General features: G+C 38.0%; 1 protein-coding gene across 2 annotated transcripts in view; it reads right to left on the bottom strand.

The window, feature by feature from the left end:
- Nucleotides 1-22,339, bottom strand: part of MTHFS (methenyltetrahydrofolate synthetase) — a 209,714-nt gene that overhangs the window by 81,508 nt on the left and 105,867 nt on the right. The window lies entirely within an intron of this gene.

Raw genomic sequence — 22,339 nt, 5'->3', positions numbered from 1 at the left:
ATGCACAGAGGAGGACAGCTGGAATTCTGAAGTTCCACACTTCAGGTCTGTTCTACCAATGGTCTCCTTGTTGTGTGAGATGAAAAATTCTTTGGTCCATTAAGTCATTTTGAGTGTCATTTTGATGTCTGGTTTACTTGAATCTGAACACTTCCTAAACAATACACTACTAGTGTTAGTTAACAACTGAATCTGGCTGAATATCACATAAAACTAAATTAAGAGAAGCCTAAACAAGCAAGGAGCTTGTTTCTCTCCTGTAACAGTAAGTCCAGAGATAGGTGATTTCTGACATGGTTAGGTGGCTCAAGGATGTCAGGAGTCAACATTTCTGAAATTACCTCGGCCTTTTCCTCCTATTTTCAAGATGAATGCTTCAGCTCTGGCCACAATATCTGTGTTCCAAGAATGAGGAAGGGCCAGAAAGAGGAAGGCATGGTACCTATACCAGGAAAGTAAAACTTTCCCAATAACCCCCAGAAACTTTGTGCTTATAGCTACTGGTTTCAAGGAGGGTGTAAAATAATAGTTTTTGATGTAGACACAATGCCATTTTTAACAACATCGTCTTTTTGTTAGTGAGAAAAAGAGGGAGAATGGCTACTGGGTAGAAAAACAGTACAGCACTCTGTAATGTTAAGGGCTAAATTCCCATTTAAATAAGAGCTAATCAGAGTCCTTAACTGGAATATCCAGAATACAGTCAAAGTAAGCAAGTAGTGGTCAAACAGTATCAAGCATGAATGATCTCTGACACAATAAAAAATCCAACAAAGGAGAAATTTTGCTTCCAAAGGAGACACATACAAGGTATCTGGACAATTAAGGTGAGGGTTTTAAATAACAATCTGACCGTGGACCACAAAAAGATTATGAGGAGGCAAGAAGATGGTGCTTTGCCTCAGGCCAGAAGCTGTTTGGGTACAAACAGTTGCAAGCATAGTTAGTCCAAGGTTTACTTAATGGAAAACCTATCTGCATATGGAGGCAGGGTACAGAAAGGTGGCTCCAAAAATGCTTTTTAAACGATTTTACTCTCCTATTCAAGAAGTTTGCTGGCCTTGTTCCAGATGGAAATTGAAACCCAAGCATGCATCTTCCCATTCTCCTGATTTTTTTAATAAAATATCTAAAGATATGAAAAATAGAAAAACCTATATCAGTGTAATGGAGGGTGCCATCAAAGGCTAGAAAATTTATGTGAGTTATGTAGAAAGAACTGGTTGGGGAAATTTCTAATCTTCTCCTAACTAATAGCATCTGAAGAAAAAGCTCATCTGCAAAGCAAGTGGGAAGTATTCCTAACAGAACCACAAAACGCACCTAATTGGCAATGGTAGGGTTTAAAGACAAACGGTGGTGGGAGGAATGTAAAGCTTCTTCTGAAGAATAGTTTATGGACATGCCCTTGTGTTGGGCACAAAGTGGTTGTCTATATTTCTCATCTCCAGCCTTTACATGGAATTAATTGAATATTAAGAAAAACAGAGGTGTAGTTGCATTGGACTCCAATGTCAGCATTGGATGAGGTGTAGTGTGCAGCTAAATAAGCTGCCCCAAAACAACACAGAGAAGAAACCATTTTGCCCAACTCTTCCCTGTGGCATGGTTGACTCCTGTAGCCTCTCCCTCTGTAATATCCACCACCAGTTAGAACTCTAACTCGAGAAAACCCAAGTCCCAACTTTTAGCAGCAGGAGCAGAGACAAAATTGCCATGGAACAGTTTAGAAGGTAGAAATCTGGACACTATTAGCCACTTAGGGAAGTCCAAGTTCTCAGAGGGCAGAATGGAAGGACTTTCCAGTGTCTCACAGCCCACACTTAGCAGGGGAGAGAGTGATTAGTAAAGCAATGACATAACCACAACTGACATCCAACAGTGGCAGTGGTGCTGCTTAGATATGACTGTGGCTATTCCAATTAACTTCAAGATCCTAGCAAAGATAGGGGAAAACAAGCATTCAGTACAGCCAGGATAGATCCTACTAAAGATCTGCCTGTGGCTGGAATTCCCTCCCATCCCTCACAGATAAACAGACATCTACTCTAAAAAACCGAACTACTGTGGGGGAAAACACTTCCTGTCCTTCTTTTCTGAAGCTAAAAGGTTTAAAAGGAATACACAGAATTTATAACAGCTCAAAACTCTGTAATGGAAAGCCATATATCTCGGTCTGCTCAAATGAAAAAACAAACAAGTCCCTGAACAAATGAAAAGATTAAGGCATTAAGAGAAAAGGAATATATCAATAATCACTTTGAATTTCAAGGTCTAAATGCACCAATTAAAAGACAGAGACTGTTGGAGGGGATCAAAACTCATGGCCCAACTACCTGTTGTCTAAAAGAAACCCACTTTAAATATAAAGACATAAAAATCGTATGTCTGACAATGGGTAAATACCCAAAATACATAAAGCACTCATAACTCAAAAGCAAAAAACAAACAAACAGATTAAAAAATGGGCAGAGAGGGGCTGGCCTGGTGGTGTAGTGGTTAAGTTTGCACTTTCCGCTTCGGTGGCCTGGGGTTTGCCAGTTCGGATCCCAGGTGCGGACATGGCACTGCTTGGCAAGCCATGCTTTGGCAGTCATCCCACATATAGAGGAAGATGGGTATGGATGTTAGCTCAGGGCCAGTCCTCCTCAGCAAAAAGAGGAGGATTGGCTGCAGATGTTAGCTCAGGGCTAATCTTCCTCAAAACAAACAAACAAACAAAAATGGGCAGAAGATTTGAATAGATATCTTTCCAAAGAAGATGAAAAAATGCCCAACAGGTACATGAAAAGGTGCTCAATACCACTAATCATCAGGGAAATGCAAAATCAAAAGCACAATGAGATATCACCTCACACCTGTTAAAATGGCTGCTATTGAAAAGACAAGTAATAATAAGTGTTGGTGAGGATGCGGAGAAAGGGGAACCCTTGTACACTATTAGTGGGAATGTAAATCAGTGCAGCCACTATGGAAAACAGTATGGAGTTTCCTCAAAAGATTAAAAGCAGAACTACCATATGATCCAGCAATTCCGCTTCTGGGAATTTATCTGAAGGAAACAAAAACACTAACTCAAAAAGATGTCTGCACTCCCATGTTCATTGCAGCATTATTTACAATAGCCAAGACATGGAAACAACCTAAGTGTCCATCGATGGACAAATGGATAAAGAAAATGTTGTGTATATATACAATGGAATATTATTCAGCCATAAAAAAGAAGGAAATCCTGCCATTTGAAACAACATGGATGGACTTTGAGGGCATTAGGCTAAGCGAAATAAGTCAGACAGAGAAAGACAAATACCAAAAGTGATCTCACTTTTAGGTGGAATCTGAAACAAAATGAATTCATAGACACAGAGATCAGATTGGTGGTTGCCAGCTAGAGGCAAGGGTGGGGTGGGGGTGGGGGAGTGAAATGGGTGAAGTTGGGTCAAAAGGTACAAACTTCTAGTTATAAAACAAGTCAGTCCTGGGAATGTAATGTACAGTGTGGTGACTATAGTTAATAATACTGTATTGTATATTTGAAAGTAGCTAAGAGAGTAGCTCTTAGAAGTTCTCAACATAAGAAAAAATTTTGTAACTATGTGTGGTGATGGGTGTTAACTAGATATTGTGGTGATCATTTTGCAATATATCCATATATTGAGTCAATATATTGTACACCTGAAACTAATGTAATGTTATATGTCAATTATATCTCAATAAAATTCTGTGTATATAAATGTATATATATCTTTCACACATATACATAAAGACATATAGATTAAAAGTAAATGGATGGAGACAGGTGGTGTCAGCACCATGGTGGAGTGAGCTCTTCCCCTGGACTCTCGCTTCTAAAATACAGCCAAAAGGACATTCGAACTCCAACAGAGGACACACACACAACACAGGAGACGTCTAGGAGACCCATACAGCCATATATCTGAAGGCAGTGGTGAGGCTGGATCCTCTGGAAGAAGTTGAAGCTGCTCAGCAGGAGCTCTGTGGAGAGAGAGGGGCCAGCTAAGGGAGCTGAGTGGCTGAGGAGAGGCACTCTGTTCCCACCCAGCACTCCAGCCCCACATTCCAGTCCCACATTGGCCAAGAGAGTGGCACAGTGAGAGAGGGGCCAGCTAGGGGAGGGGCACAGCTGGGGAGAGGTGCTCCATTCCTGCACAGTGCTCCAGCCCTGCACTCCAGTCCCACATTCACTGGTAGAGTGGCGCAGTGAGAGAGGGGCTGCCTAGGGGAGGGGCACCGCTGGGGAGAGGCATGCTCTGTTCCCACCCAGCACTCCAGCCATGCACTCCAGCTCCACATTCCTTGGGAGAGCAGCACAGTGAGAGAGTGGCCAGTTGGAGGAGGGGCACAGCTGGGGAGAGGCTCTCCATTCCTGCCCAGTGCTCCAGCCTGATGGTCCAGACACACAATCACTGGAAGCACCAAACAGAGAGAGAAGCAGTGGCAGGTGGAGGCCCACGAGTGCCCACAGCAGCATGCAAAGAGAGAGGCAGTGGTTGCGGGAGGGATGCAGGTAAAACAAAGTGCTCCTTACCCCACCTGGAACTCCAGTCCTGCTATTGCCCAGAGCTCCACACAGAGTGAGAAGTGGAGGCTGGAGGAAGCACAGGGGAAGGAGAGCACCCCTCCCCCTGCCCAGTGTTCCAGATCTGCCATTGGCCAGAGCACTGCACAGTGAGAAAAGCAAACAGTGGCCAGAGCTGGGGAGCCCCAGATCATGCTGGGCCCAGAATACACAGCACCTGATCCTCACTCAGTGGAGGCACATGGCAGCAGCAGTGACCACATAATAACACCCTGCAGAGGCAAAAATCCACACTACTAACCAGTATGAGAAAGTATAGTAAATCTCCAGACCAGAAGGAAAATGACAAGTACCCAGAAACCAACCCCAAAGACACAGAAATACATAACCTATATGACAAAGAATTCAAAATAGCTATCATAAAAAAACTCAATGAGTTACAAGAAAACTCAGAAAGACAAATTAACTAATTCAGGAGATTCTTCACAAAATAGATTGCAACTTTAAAAAAGAACCAATCAGAATTGTTGGAGATGAAAAACACAATGGATGAGGTTTAAAAAAATCTGGACTGCCTAAATGACAAAACTGACAATATGGAAGACCAAATTAGCAATTTAGAGGACATACTACAGAAATGCTTCAGAGCCAAAGGAGAAAGAACTAAGACTAAAAAGAAATGAAGAGGCTCTCAGAGAAATATATGACTCAGTAAGGAAATGCAACATAAGGTTTACAGGTACACAAGAGGGAGAAGAGAAGGAGAAAGAGCACAAAGCTTGTTCAAAGAAATAATAGCAGAAAATTTCCAAAATCTGGGGAAGGAGATGGAAATCCAAGTGAAAGAAGCTACCAGAACTCCCAACTATGTTAATATAAAAACACCAACTGCAAGGCATAAAGTAGTAAACCTGACAAAAGTCAATGATAAAGAAAAAATATTAAGGGCAGCAAGGCAGAAGAAAATAACTTACAAGGGAACCACTATCAGGCTTTCAGTGGATTTCTCAGCAGAAACTTTATGGGCTAGGAGAGAGTTGAATGATATATTCAAAATCCTGAAAGACAAAAACTTTCAGCCAAGAATACTCTATCCAGCAAAAATCTCCTTCAGATATGATGGAGAAATAAAAAAAATTTCCAGATAAACAAATGCTAAGGGAATTCATTGCCATAAGACTCCCACTACAAGAAACTCTCAAAAAGGCTCTCATAATTGAAAGGAAAAAAAAAATAGGAAAGGGGCTACAAAACTCTGAGCAAGGAGATGAACAGGGATGCAACAATGAGAAATCAGCAGCTCTCTATAAATCAGGTTGGTAAACACTTAATTCTTACAACAAGGATAAAGAAAAGGAAAACAACAAAATAAAAATTACATCATCACCTTAACCACAAACTCACAACCCAAGATGGAATAAGATATAATGAAAATAACTTAGAAGGGGGAGAGGAAAGGGACGGAATCAGTATAGTCTAAGGAAATAAGAGGCAATCAGAAAATGGACTATCTCATCTACAAGACTTTTTTCCATGAACCTAATAGTAACCACTGAACAAATAATTAGAACAGAGACATATATGATAAACAAGTAGAAAATGAAGAAAACTAAGATAGAAAAGTACCTAATCAAATTGGTAGCCGAATATACATGGGACAAGAAACAAAGGATATGCAGAAGAACTGGAAATCCTGCAATAAGATGGCAGTATTAAGCCCTCATATATCAATAATCACTCTAAATGGAAATGGATTGAATTCTCCAATCAAAAGACACAGAGTGGCAGGATGGATTAAAGAACAAGACCAAACAATATGCTGCCTCCAGGAAACACATCTCAGCTCTAAAGAAACATAGGCTCAGAGTAAAGGGATGGAAGACAATACTCCAAGTTAATGGCCAACCAAAGAAAGCAGGTGTTGTCATACTTATATCAGAAAAGTAGACTTCAAGATAAAACAGGTAAAGAGAGACATAGAGGGGCAGTATATAATGATAAAAGTGACTCTCCTCCAAGAAGACATAACACTTATAAACATGTATGCACACAACACCAGTGCACCAAAGTACATAAAGCAACTATTAACAAACCTAAAAGGAGATATTACCAACACCACAATAATAGTGGGGACCTCAATACCCCACATACTTCACTGGATAGATCATCCAGACAAAAAGTCAACAAGGTTACAGTGGACTAAAATGAAAAACTAGACCAGATGAACTTAATAGGTATACACAGAGTACTCCATCCAAAAACAGCAGAGTATACATTCTTCTCAACTGTGCATGGGGCATTCTCAAGGATAGACAATATATCGGGAAACAAGGCAACCCCAATAAATTTAAGAAGATTGAAATCATATCTACTATCTTCTCCAACCACAAAGCTATGAAACTAGAAATCAACTACAAGAAAAAAACAGGGAAAGGAACAAAAATGTGGAGACTAAACAACATGCTACTGAACAACCAATGGATCATCAAAGACATAAAAGGAGAAATCAAAAGATATTTGGAGACAAACGAAAATGAAAACACACCATACCAACTCTTATGGGATGCAGCAAAAGTGGTGCTAAGAGGGAAATTTATACCAATACAGGCCCATGTTAACAAACAAGAAAAAGCTCAAACAAACAATCTTAAACTATCCCTAACAGAATCAGAAAAAGAAGAACAAACAAAGCCCAAACTCAGTAGAAGGAGGGAAATAATAAAAATTAGAGCAGAAATAAATGAAATTGAAACAAAAAAGATTGTAGAAAGGATCAATGAAACTAAGAGCTGATTCTTTGAGAAGAGAAACAAAGTTGACAAACCTTTAACCAGACTCACTAAGAAAAAAAGAGAAGGCTCAAGTAAATAAAATGAGAATTGAAAGAGGAGAAATTACAACAGACACCACTGAAATACAAATATTATAAGAGAATATTATGAAAAACTATATGCCAACAAACTGGACCATCTAGAAGAAAAAGATGAATGCTTAGATTCTTACAACCTCCCAAGACTGAATCAAGAGGAAATAGAGAAACTGAATAGACCAATCACAAGTAAACAGATTGAAACAGTTATTAAAAACTTCCCCCAAAATAAAAGTCCAGGGCCGGAAGGCTTCTCAGGAGAATTGTACCAAACAATCAAAGAAGATTCATTACCTAGTATTCTAAAACTATTCTAAAAATTTGAGGAAGATGGAAATATTCCTAACATATTCTACAAGGCCCAAATCACCCAGATACTAGCCAGAAAAGGACAACACAAAGAAGGAAAACCATGGGTCAATACTTCTGATGAATATAGATGCAAAAATCCTGAACAAAATATTGGCAAACAGAATATAGCAATATATTAAAAAGGTCATTCACTATGATCAAGTAGGATTCATACCAGGCACACAGGGATGGCTCAACATCCCCAAATCAATCAATGTGATACACCACATTAGCTAAATGAGGGGAAAAACCACATGATAATTTCTATAGATGCACAGAAAGCATTTGACAAGCTCCAACAGCCATCCACATAAAAACTGTCAATAAAATGGGTATAGAAGGAAAGTACCTCAACATGACAAAAACCATATATGACAAACCCACTGCCAACATTATACTCAATGGAGAAAACCTGAAAGCCATCCCTCTGAGAACAGGAACAAGACAAATGTGCTCACTCTCACCACTCTTATTCAACATCGTACTAGAGGTTTTGGCTAGAGCAATTAGGCAAGAAAAAGAAATAAAAGGAATCCAAATAGGCACTGAAGAAGTGAAACTCTCATTGTTTGCAGATGACATGATTTTATATATAGAAAACTCTAAAGAATTCATCAGAAAACTATTAGAAATAATCAACTACAGCAAACTTGCAGGTTACAAAGTCAACTTACAAAAATCAGGAGCATTTCTATACTCAAATAATGAACTAAAAGAACAAGAACTCAAGAACACAATCCCATTTACAATCACAACATAAAGAATAAAATATCTAGGAATATATTTAACCAAGGAGGTGAAAGACCTATACAAGGAAAACTATAAGACATTACTGAAAGAAATTGATAATGACATAAAGAAATGGAAAGATATTCCATGCACATGAATTGGAAGAATAAACATAGTTAAAACGTCTGTACTACCTAAAGCAATCTACAGATTCAATGTAATCCCAATCAGAATCCCAATGACATTCTTCACAGAAATACAACAAAGAATCTTAAAATTCATATGGGGCAACAAAAGACCCCACATAGCCAAAGCAATGCTGAGAAACAAAATGAAAATTGGTGGCATCATAATCCCTGACTTCAAAATATATTACAAAGCTATAGTAATCAAAATAGCATGGTACTGGTACAAGAACAGACACACAGATCAATGGAACAGAATTGAAATCCCAAAAATAAGACCACACATCTATGGACAGCTAATCTTCAACAAAGGCACCAAGAATATACAATGGAGAAAGGAAAGTCTCTTCAATAAATGGTCTTGGGAAAACTTGACAGACACATGCAAAAGAATGAAAGTAGATCATTATATTTCCCCATGCACAAAAATGGACTCAAAATGGACCAAAGACTTGAAGGTAACACCTGAAACCATAAAACTTCTGGAAGAGATTATAGGCAGTACACTCTTTGACATCAGACTTAAAAGGATCTTTTCTAATATGATGTCTACTCAGACAAGGGAAACAAAAGATAAAATAAACAAGTGGGACTTCATCAGACTAAAGAGCTTCTGGAAGGCAAAGAAAACCAAGATCAAAATGAAAAAACAACCACCAACTGGGGAAAAATATTTGCAAATCAGATATCTGATAAGGGGTTAGTCTCCACATATATAAAGAACTCACACAGATGAACTACAAAAACACAAACAACCCAATCAAAAAGTGGGCAGAAGATATGAACAGCTATTTTTCCAAAGAAGAGATATAGACGCCCAATAGGCACACAAAAAGATGCTCAACATCACTAATCATGAGGGAAATGCAAATCAAAACTACACCTAGATATCAACTTACACCCATTACAATGGCAATAATCACCAAGACAAAAAACAACAAATGTTGGAGAGGATGTGGAGAAAAGGGAACCCTCATCCACTGCTGGTGGGAATGTAAACTGGTGCAGCCACTTTGGAAAATAGTATGGAGATTTCTCAAAAAATTAAAAATAGAAATAACATATGACCCAGCTATCTCACTACTGGATCATCACCCAAAGAACTTGAAATCAACAATTCACATAGATTTATGCACCCCTATGTTCATTACAGCACTATTCACAATAGCCAATACATGGAAGCAATCTAAATGCCCATCGATTGATTGATGATTGGATAAAGAAGATGTGGTATATATATATATATATATATATATATATATATATATACACACACAATGGAATACTACTCAGCCATAAAAAAGATGAAATCGTCCCGTTAGCCACCACATGGATAAACCTTGAGGGCATCATGTTAAGTGAAATAACAGATAGACAAATGGTGTGTGACAAACAACAATGTATAAGTGAAATCTCACTATGCCATAAGGTATTATGATCACAATAAAAAATTAAAAATAAAATAAAGATAACACAGGCTAAAAGTGGAAAATGTGGAAAACAAAAAGCAAAAATGGAAAATGAAATTTATACCATATTCCCTCTACCCAAAGAGATCCACTTTTAACATTTTCTTGTAAGTTTCAGGTAATTATTGGTGAATAATGCTACATAACCACAACCTCAAAATCTCAGTAGTTTACAGTGTTGATGAAAATAATCCATAACCAATCTATAAATCACAATTGGGGTGAGTTTATTATGAGCCAGATCTGAGGACTAGCCTAGCACAGGGACTTCCTTCCCCAAGGAAGGAAGGGCACCAAAGAAGTGGGGTGGTTATATACCATCTTGGAACAAAGAGCACACATCACATATGATAGCAATGTCTCTTTTACAATAGGCATGAGATTACCTAGCTGGCACAGCACAGCTATTCACACAGAAGGCAGTAGGTCTGCTGTCTCAATGGACACAACAGGGTGGGTGCAGCAATCAGTTCCCAGCCTAGGGTGAGATGCTTACCCTTAAGAAAATGATATTGTGGGGGAAGTTGCATCTTTATCTTAAGGTGATTTGTTCTTGTCTTCGGGACACACCAAACGCTTAAAGCAGATATACAATGCATTCTCAAGGTCCACGACAAGCCCTTTTGGAAAAACAAGCACAGACCAAAATAGGTTTACCCAAAATGGCCTCCTCATATACTCCAATATATCCTATTGCTAGCCATTTGTTTATCAACAGCAATAAACATTTATTTGTCCACTCATGGGTCTACAGGTTCATTGGGCTGATTTTGGTTGGGCTCACTTGGGTTTGGCTCCAAGCAATAGGTCTGGGTTCCATCCATGTCATGTGACTTATGTAGGGGCCTCAGCTGAAGAGACAGTACTACAATCTTCCAATGAAATGATATGATCTGTTGGGGAAGGGTGGGTGGGTGGGGAAGGGTGAAACAGCACTGGCCATTAGTTGATAATTACTGAAATTGTGGGTTTGCTATACTATTCTCTATACCATTTTATATATATAAAATTTTACTTAATAAAGAGTTAAATTTGTATACAAAAAGAAAAAGTAAATGGATGAAGAAAAATACCTCATGCTAATACTAACCAAGAAAAAGCAGGAGCAGAGCATCACGGCAGAGTGAACTTTCCAGGGATTCTTTCCCCTCCAACATACAACAAAAAGGAACATCCATACTCCAACAGAGGACAACCTAACACAACACGTATACGTCAGCAAGATATGCAGCCATAAGACAGAGGGTGGAGAAGCTGGAGACCCCCTCAGAGGAGCTGGAACAGGGTAAGAGAGAACTTCACTCCTTCCCCTAAAGACTGTGATTGCTGCTGCGGGAGGCTCCAAGAGGGAATGAATGGGGGAAGCGATGTTTGTTTGTGGGAACATCAAGAACCACTGAGGGTCCATGCAGCCTAGAGGGAAGAACTCTAACAGGGCAGGAGCTTTCACAGAGGTTGACCTCATCAAGCCAACACCCCAGGAGAGCAGATAGCGAGAGCAGAGCAAGAAAGCCCAGAGTGCACACAGGAGAAACTGCACCTCCTCCCACCCACCCCATGCCATCTCCACTGCTTGGGATCTTGGCTGAATGCAGAGGGCTCAGAATACACGACTTTTGCCCCCCACCCTGTGGTGATAGGTGGTAACTGCAACCAAATAATATCAGGATGTGTAAGATCTGAGCCACCTCCTCTAGCAATATCAAAAATTATATCAAACCTCCAGAACAGAGAGAAAACGACAAGTACCGAGAATTCAGTCCTGAGGACACAGAAGTATGTAATCTAAATGACAATAAATTCAAAATAGCTACCATCAAAAAACTCAACAAGGTAAAAGAGAATGTAGAGAAACAATTCAACAAGTTCAGGAGCTACTTCACAAAAGAGATTGAAACTATAAAGAAGAATAAATCAGAAATATTAGAGATGAAAGACACAATGGAAGAGATAAAACAAAATACAGATTCCCTGAATGCTCATGTGGACACCATAGAGGAGCATATCAGCATAATCAAAGATAGACATGTTGAAATGCTCCAGATAGAGGAGGAGAGAGAACTAAGACTAAAAAGAAATGAAGAAAGTCTCTGAGAAATGTCCAATTCAATGAGGAAATGCAACATAAGAATTATAAGTAATCAAGAAGGAGAAGAAAAGGAGAATGAAGCAGAAAGTGTGTTCAAACAAATAATAGCAGAAAACTTCCCAAACCTAGGGAAAGAGAGGGAAATCTATGTGGAAGAGACTTCCAGATCTCCTAGATATGTCACTGTAAAAAGACCTACTGCAAGGCATATAGTAGTAAAACTGGAAAAAATGAATGACAAAGAAAGACTACTAAGGGCATCAAGGCAGAAGAAAATAACCTACAAAAGAACTGCTATCAGGCTTTTAGTGGATTTATCTGCCAAAACCTCACAAGCTAGGAGAGAATGGAATGACATATTCTAATCTTTAAAACACAAAAATTTTAAGCCAAGAATACTCTATCCAGCAAAAATATCCTTCAGATATGAGGAAGAAATAAAAACTTTCCCAGACAAATAAAAGCTAAGGGATGTCACAGCCAGGAGACCCGCCCTACAAGAAATCCTCAAGAATGCCCTCATACCTGAAATTTTAAAAAAGGGAGAAAGGGGTCACAAAGCACAGAGTAAGGAGATAAATAGGTAGACACAATCAGAATAGGATAGCAAATACTCAAGTATACCATTAAAGATAAAAGGAAGGAAAACACCAAAAGCAAAGATAACCTTGTCATTTTAACCACAAACTCATAACGCAAGATGAAATAAGATGTGAGAAATACAACTTAGGAGGGTAGGAGGAAAGGAACTTAATCAGTTTAGACTAAGGAAATAAGAGGCCATCAGAAAATGGACTATGTTATACACAAGATTCTGAATACAAACCTCAGTGTAACCACTAAACAAAAAAGCAGAACAGAGACACAAAGAATAAATAAGGAGAAAACAAAGAAACACATCATTAAAAACTGCATGATTCAATGGGTAGACCAAAACACACAGGATAAGAAACAACGGAAATGTAGGAGAACCAGACAATGAGTGATAAAATGACAGCATTAAGCCCTCATACATCAATAATCACCCTACACGTAAATGGATTGAATTCTCCAATAAAAAGACACAGAGTGCTGAGATGGATTAAAGAACAAAACCCAACAATATGCTGCCCCTAGGAAACACATCTAAGCTCCAGTGACAAAGACAGTCTAAGAGTGAAGAGATGGAAGGTGATACTCCAAGCTAATGGCAAACAAAAGAAAGCAGGTGTCACAATACTTATATCAGACAAAATAGACTTCAAGATAAGGGAGTAAAGAGAGACAAACTGGGCAGTATATAATGATCAAAGGGACACTCCATCAAGAAGAAATCGCACTTATAAATATCAATGTACCCAACACAGGAGCACCAAAGTTCATAAAGCAACTATTAACAAACCTAAAAGAAGATATTAACAATAACACAATAATAGTAGAGGACCTCAACACTCCACTCACATGAATGGATAGATCATCCAGACAGAAAATCAACAAGGAAACAGTGAAATAAAGTGAAAAGCTAAACCAGTGGGACTTAATAAACATATCTAGAACACTCCATCCAAAAACAGCAGAATACATATTCTTCTCAAGTGTGTACGGAACATTCTCAAGGATAGACCACATGCTGGGAAACAAGGCAAGCCTCAATAATTTTAAGAAAATTGAAATAATAACAAGCATCTACCTAAAGCAATCTACAGATTCAATGTAATCCCAATCAGAATCCCAGTGACACTCTTCATGGAAATAGAACAAAGAATCCTAAAATTCATACAGGGCAATCAAAGATCCCAAATTGCTAAGGCAATCCTGAGAAAAAAGAACAAAGCTGGAGATATCACAGTCTCTGACATCAAAGTGTACTACAAAGCTGTAGTAATCAAAACTGCATGATACTGGTACAAAAACAGGCACACAGATCAATGGAACAGAACTGAAAACCTAGAAATAAAACTGCACATCTATGGACAGCTAATCTTTGACAAAGATGCCAAGAACATACAATGGAGAAAAGATAGTCTCTTCAATAAGTGGTGTTGGGAAAACTGGACAGCCACATTCAAAAGAATGAAAGTAGATGGGGCTGGCCCCGTGGCCGAGTGGTTAAGTTCGCGCGCTCCGCTGCAGGCGGCCCAGTGTTCCGTCGGTTCGAATCCTGGGCGCAGACATGGCACTGCTCGTCAGACCACGCTGAGGCAGCGTCCCACATGCCACAACTAGAGGAACCCACAACGAAGAATACACAACTATGTACTGGGGGGCTTTGGGGAGAAAAAGGAAAAAATAAAATCTTTAAAAAGAAAAAAAAAAGAATGAAAGTAGACCATTATCTCATGCCATAGACAAAAGTAAACTCAAAATGGATCAAAGAATTGAAGATAAGTCCTGAAACTATAAAACTCCTGGAAGATAACATAGGTAGTACGTTTTTTGACATTGAACTTAAAAGGAACTTTTCAAATACCACGTCTTCTCAGACAAGGAGAACAAGAGAAAAATAAACAAGTGGGTGTTCATCAGACTAAAGAGCTTCTGCAAGACAAAAGAAACTAAGATCAAAACAAAGAGGCAACCCAACAATTGGGAGAAAATATTTGAAAATCATATATCTGATGTGGGGTTAATCTCCATAAAATAAGAGGAACTCACACAACTGAACAATTAAAAAAATAAACAGCCCAATCAAAAAATGGGCAGAGGATATGAACAGACATTTTTCCAAAGAAGATATACAGATGGCCAATAAGCACATGAAAAGATGTTCAACATCATTAATCATCAGGGAAATGCAAATCAAAACTACACTAAGATACCACCTTACACCTGTTTAAATGGCTATAATCACTAAGTGTAAAAATAACAAATGTTGGAGAGATTGTGGAGAAAAGGGAACCCTCATACACTGCTGGTGGGAATGCAAACTGGTGCAACCATTATAGAAAACAGTATGGAGATTCCTCAAAAAACTAAAAAGAGAACTACCATACGACCAAGCTATCCCACTACTGGGTATCTACCCAAACAATTTGAAATCAACAATCCAAAGTAACACATGCATCCCTATGTTTGTTGCAGCACTATTCACAATAGCCAAGACATGGAAACAATCCAAGTGCCCATCGACTGACGATTGGATAAAGAAGATGTGGTACAATGGAATACTACTCAGCCATAGAAAGAAAATTTCATCCCATTTGCAACCACATGAAAGGACCTAGATGGAATTATGCTAAGCAAAATAAGCCAGACAGAGAAAGACAAACACCATATGATGTCACTCATATGTGGAATATGAACAAACACATGGACAAAGAAAACAGTTCAGAAGTTACCAGGGGAAGGGGGGTGGGGGTGGGCAAAGTGGGTGAAGGGGAGCACTTGTGTGGTGACAGTTAAAAAATAATGTACAACTGAAATCTCACATTGATGTAAACTGTTATGAACTCAATTTAAAAAAAGCAGGAGTAGCTATATTGATTTCAGGCATGATAGACTTCAAAATAAGAAAAGTTATCATGGATAAAGAAGGGTATTATGCAACGATAAAGAAGTCAGTTCTCCAAGAAGATGTAACAATTCTTAATATGCATGCACCTAATAACAGAGCATCAGTTTTTTTCCTGAGGCAAAAATTGATAGAAATGCAAGGAGAAATGCATGAACCCACTATCACAGTTGAAGACTTCAACACCTCTCTGTCAGAAATGAACAGATTCAGCAGACAGAAAATCAGTAAGGACATAGTTGAATTCAACACCACCACTATTCAAATGGATATATTAAACATCTATAGACTACTTCATCTAACAAGAGCACAATACACATTTTTCTGAAGCTCAAAAGGAACATTTACCAAGATAAACCACATTCAGTACTATAAAACACAGCTTTAAATTTAAAAACAAATTTAAAAGAATGGAAATAATACAATGTCTGCTCTAAGACCACAATGAAATTAAACTAGAAATCAATAATGGAAAGATAACTAGAAAATTCCAAGATATGTGGAGAACAAACAACACACTTCTAAATAACACATGGATAAAAGAAGTCTCAAGAGAAACTTAAAAATATTTTGAACTAAATAACAATGAAAACACAACTTATCAAAAATTTTGGAATGCAAAAAAAGCAGTGCTTAGTGAGAAATTTATAACATCAAATGCATACATTAGACAAAAAGAAAGATCAAAAATCAATAATCTAAGTTTCCACCTCAGGAAACTAGAAAAAGAGCAAATAAAATTCAAAGCAAGCAGAAGAAAAGAAATAATAAAAATTAAAGCAGAAATCAATAAAACTAAAAATAGGAAATCAATAGAGAAAATCAATTCATCCAAAATCTGGTTCTTTGCAAAGATCAATAAGATTAACAAGACTCTAGCCAGGCTAACTAAGAAAAAAAGATAGAGGATGCAGATTAGTAATATCAGAAATGAAAGAAGGGATATAACTGCAGATCCCAAGGAAACTTAAAGAATAATAAAAGAATACTATGAACAAGCCTATGCCCACAAATGTAGTAACCTAGATGAAATGGACCAATTCCTTGAAATACACAATCTTAAAACTCACACAAGAAGAAATAAATGATTTGAATAAGCCTATACTATTAAAGAAACTGAATCAATTAAAATAACCTTCTAAAAGAGAAAGTACTATGCCCAGATGAGTTCACTGGTGAATTCCACCAACCATTTAAGGAAGAAATTATACATACTCTCTACAACCTCTTTCAGAGGATAGAAGCAGAGAGATCACTTCCTAACTCATTCTATGAGGTCAGCATTACCTTAATTCCAAAATCAGGCAAAGACATTATAAGAAAAGAAAACTACAGATCACTGTCTCTCATGAACATAGATGCAAAAATCCTCAACAAAATATTAGCAAATTGATTTCAAAAAGTATAAAAAGAATTATATACCACTACTAAGTGGGATTTGTCTCAGATCTGAATGGCTGGTTGAACATTTGAAAATCAATTAATATAATCCATCACATCAACAGACTAAAAAAGAAAAATCACATGATCATATCAATAGATGCATAAAAAGCATTTGATAAAATCCAACACCCATTCATGATAAAAACTGTCAGTAAATTAGCAACAGAGGGGAACTTCCTCAACTTAATAAAGACTATCTACAAAAAACCTAAAGCTAACATCATACTTAATGAGGAGAAACTCGAAGCTTTCCCACTAAGATCAGGTACAAAGCAAGGATGTCCCCTCCCCCTTCACTACTCTTTTTTTAACAACATACTGGAAGCCCTTGCTAATGCAATAAGGCAAGAAAAAGATATACAGATTGGGAAAGAAGACATAAAACTGTCTTTGTTCACAGATGACATGATCATCTATGTAGGAAATCCTAAAGAAATTACAAAAATGCTCCTGGAACTAATGAGCATACAGCAAGGTTGGAGGGTAGAACATTAATATACAAAAGTCAGTTGCTTTCCTATATATCAACAATGAACAAGTGGAATTTGAAATTAAAAACACAATGGCATTTACATTAACACCACAACAAAGGAAATACCTAGGTGTAAATCTAACAAAATGTATACAAGATATATATAATGAAAACCCCAAAACTCTGATAAACAAAATCAAAGAAGAACTAAATAAAAGAAGAGATAGTTTATGTTCACGGATAGGAAGACTCAACATTGTCAAGATGTCAGTTCTTCCTAAATTAATCTATAGATGCAATGCAATCCAAATCAAAATCCCAGAAAGGTATTTTGTGGATATGAACAAACTGATTCAAAAGTTTATATGGAGAAGCAAAAGACCCAGAACAGCCAACACAATATTGAAGAAGAATAACAAAGTTGGAGGACTGATGCTATCTGACTTCAAGACTTAATATAAAGCTACAGTAATCAAGACAGTGTGGTATTGGCAAAAGAATAGACAAATAGATCAATAAAACAGAACTGAGAGCCCAAAATGAATCTAGACACAGACCCTACACTCTTCACAAAAATTAACTCAAAATGGACCATAGACCTAAATGTAAAATGCAAAACTATAAAACTCCTAGATGATAACATAGGAGAAAACCTGGATGGTCTTTGATATAGTGATGCTTTTCAGCTACAACACCAAAGACACTATTCATGAAAGAAATAATTGATAATCTAGAGTTAATTAAACTTAAAATATTCTGCTCTGTGGAAGATAATATCAAGAGAATTAGAAGACAAGCCACAGACTGGGAGAAAATATTTTCAAAAGACACATCTAATAAAGGACTATTATCTGAAATATACAAAGAATGCTTAAAACTCAACAATAAGACAACAAACAACCCAACTAAAATATCATACCCCCAATTTCTTCTTTTCATCCTTTGTGCTATTGCTGCCACACATTTTCCTTTTATGTATGTTATAAACACACAATACATTTCTACTATTTGCGCTCTAGATGATCAGTTATCTTTTAGGAAAAAAAATGCATTTTATATATCCTCTCCATTTTATTCCATTTACAATGCTTGTCACTTCTTTACGTAGATTCAAATTCCTGTCTGGTATCGTATTCCTTCTTCCTGAAGCAGTTCCTTAACATTTCTTGTAGTTCAAGTGTGCCAGAAGTGAATTCTTTGTTCTTCTTTTTCTATGAGAAAGTCTTTATTTCTCCTCCACTTTTTTTTAAAGATTTTATTTTTTTCCTTTTTCTCCCCAAAGCCCCCCATTACCTACTTGTATATTCTTCGTTGTGGGTCCTTCTAGTTGTGACATGTGGGACACCACCTCAGTGTGGTTTGATGAGCAGTGCCATGTCCGCACCCAGGATGTGAACCAACGAAAAACTGGGCCGCCTGCAGCGGAGCACGCGAACTTAATCACTCGGCCACGGGGCCAGCCCCTCTCCTTCATTTTTAAAAGATATTTTGCTGGGTATAGCATTCTGGGTTAACTTTTTTTTTTCCTTTCAGCACTGGAAGAAGCCACTCCATTGTCTTCTTTTTTTTTTTTTTAAAGATTGGCACCTAGGCTAACAACTGTTGCCAATCTTCTTTTTTTTTTTTTCTGTTTTATCTCCCCAAATCCTCCCTGTACACAGTTGTATATCTTAGTTGCATGTCCTTCTAGTTGTGGGATGTGGGACGCCGCCTCAACGTGGCCTGACCAGCAGTGCCATGTCCGCGCCCAGGATCCAAACCCTGGGCCGCCACAGCGGAGTGCGCAAACTTAACCACTCGGCCAAGGAGCCAGTCCCCCACTGTCTTCTGACTTGAATTGTTTCTGATAAGAAGTCAGCTGTTGTTCTTATATTTGTACAAGTATTCTTTTTTTTTTTTTAAGATTTTATTTTTTTCCTTTTTCTCCCCAAAGCCCCCCTGGTACATAGTTGTATATTCTTAGTTGTGGGTCCTTCTAGTTGTGGCATGTGGGACGCTGCCTCAGCGTGGTTTGATGAGCAGTGACATGTCCGCGCCCAGGATTTGAACTGACGAAACATTGGGCCGCCTGCAGTGGAGCGCGCAATCTTAACCACTCAACCACGGGGCCAGCCCCTGTACAAGTATTCTTTTTATGTAATGTATCTTTTTTCTCTGACTGCCTTTAAGATTTTCTCTTTGCCTTTAGTTTTCAGTGGTTTGAATATGACATATCCAGATGGTTTGGTTTAGTTTTACTTGAAGTTCTCTGAGCTTCTTGGATCTGTTATTTGTTGTCTATTATTAAATTTGAAAAATTCTTGGTCATCATTTCTTCTGCTCCATTCTTTCTCTTCCCAGTCTGGGAGTCAAATTACACATATGTTAGACTGTTTAATATTGTCCAGTGGTGTGCTGGTCACTAAGCTCTCTATGGTGGAAAGCCCTGATTTATGGCATTTGCTGATTGCATTGGTATATAAAAAATGCCACCAAGGTGAATTTCAACTGAGTTCTTTATCATTGAACAAAGAGCTGGAAAGAAATGTGCACAATTGGCTTTCATAAGCTGGTGCAAGCCAGCTGTAGTACATCACTGTTATTATTAGTTATTATTGTACAGGTCTTGGATGCTCTGGTCTGGGTATTTTTCCATCACTCTTTTCTTTATTTCATTCAGATTATTTATATTAATCTATTTTCAGATTCACTGATTATTTCCTTGGTTGCTGAGCATACTAATGAGCCCATAGAAAGCATTCTTCATCTATGCTACTAGGTTTTTCATTTTCACATTTTCATTTGATTATTTCTTAGTTTCTATTTCTCTGATGAAATCACTCATCTGTTCATGTATATTGCCCACCTTTTCCATTACAGCCTTTAACATGTGAAACATTGTTATTTTAAATTTCCTGTGGGATAGCTCAAATTTTTGTATCATATGTGAGTCTAGTTTGTTTGATTTCTTTGTCTCTTGACAGTGTATTATTTTTTCCTGTTTCTTTGAATGCTTCATAAATTTTTGTTAAAAGCTAGTCATCTTGTGTAGGATAGTAGAGAATAAAATAAATAATTGTTATGCCTGGAAATTCATTCCCTTCTGTTAGGGAATTAGGTTAGGCCTTCAATGTGAGGTTTAAATCAATTTAGGCAGAGGTTGAATAGGTTTTGGAATTTGTTGGTGTTATGGTTACTCTCAGTGCACTACAGTCTTCAAAATCCTTTAGTGTTGCTTTTTTGTTTAGACTGCAAGCTGTTATGCCGGAAGGTTTTTCTTAATGTATGCTCCATCCATAACTTTAAGGCCTCCTTTGCACTGAATCTCATAGAAGTTCTCTTTGCATACTCTTGACACTTGATAGTCTGATGGGGGAGGGCACAAAGTGAGAGGCAGTATTCTCATTGTTCTGATCAAGCCTCACTGTTAGGCTGGCATGCTATCAGTATCCTTGAGTCTCAAAGATGACGCGTTATCAGTGATCCTGCTCTGCTTTCAACTGTGGATCTAGACCCAGCATATATTTCTGTCTCTTCCTTAGGAGTAAAGGGCTTTTTGTGTTCCCTTCCCAGAGCTGCAATGAGTTATTACCACGGCCCTACAAGCAGTAGTCCTGCAGTCCTTATGGCTTTTGTCTCTTAGAGGAGATATGCTATTCCCTTCTCCCAGGCATGCAACACAAAGAACACTTTCTTAGGGCTCTCACCCTGCCCCCGATCTTTTTTGAGAGTACCTGCTGAGTTGTTGGAGAAGAGCCTAAGTGGGTATAAATTCCCCTTGTATTTATGCTCCCAGAGGTTCTATATTCTCTCACTAGCCTATGCTCTGCCTTTAACATTTTGTTAGCAATTTTAGGTGAATTCTTACAAACATCTACAAGCATCTGCCCTGGGTAAGCTTACGTTCTCTCTCTCCTTGGTGACTGCCTTTCCTTAGATTTCGAGTTAGTTGCCCTGCAACTTTAGCTCTCCAATGGATTCGAAGAAAGCTGTGAATTTGTAGGTTTTCAAATGTTATTTTGGTCATAAGGTCAGAAATTATTCTCTTTCCAACTTTCCACATCACAAACAGGAGCCAGAAGTCCCAAATACGGATTATTTAAAAATTATAAGATACTTTATTCAACTCTGTAACAATAAATTTCAAAATCTCACTAAAATGCATATATTTGTTTATATCTTGCTCTCAACTTAAAATCATATTAAATATTTTGCTGTTATTATTAAGGATTGGAGATAAGTAACTGGTTTTTTGATGGTCTGAACTCAATGAACTACAAACCTGAATTTTTTTTCTCTCTAATTACTCTGGCCTTCAACTCTGCCTTGTCTGCTTCTCTTATCAACACTTTGATGACATCCAGGGCAAAATCTATGGCTTTCTGGTCACTTTTAGGTAATTAAAAAAAAAAGTCCAGTCCTATTTAAAACTTCAAGTTCTTATTATCCTACCCCTTCTCTCAGGTGCTCTCTTGGTTATCCTAACTGACCATCCACATCCTCTGCATAGCAGCCACTCAGTACTGGTTCTTGGGGGAACATACCATGAGTCCTTCAGAAGGGTACTCTTCACTGTACAGTTGCTCAACGTGGGAGAGAAATTCTAACCTATCTTCTTCTGATCTGCACCCAACTCTGACTTGTGGTACTCCCATCCCCAAAGCTTCTTACAGTTGGAGTTCCTTCACTGAGCAGGAAGCCATTTTGGGCAAGGAACTAGCAA

This window comes from Equus przewalskii, chromosome 1 (assembly GCF_037783145.1).
Source record: "Equus przewalskii isolate Varuska chromosome 1, EquPr2, whole genome shotgun sequence".
Classification (NCBI taxonomy): domain Eukaryota; kingdom Metazoa; phylum Chordata; class Mammalia; order Perissodactyla; family Equidae; genus Equus; species Equus przewalskii.
The sequence above is the reverse complement of the archived record's forward strand: the minus strand, read 5'-3'. Positions and strand labels throughout refer to the sequence as shown.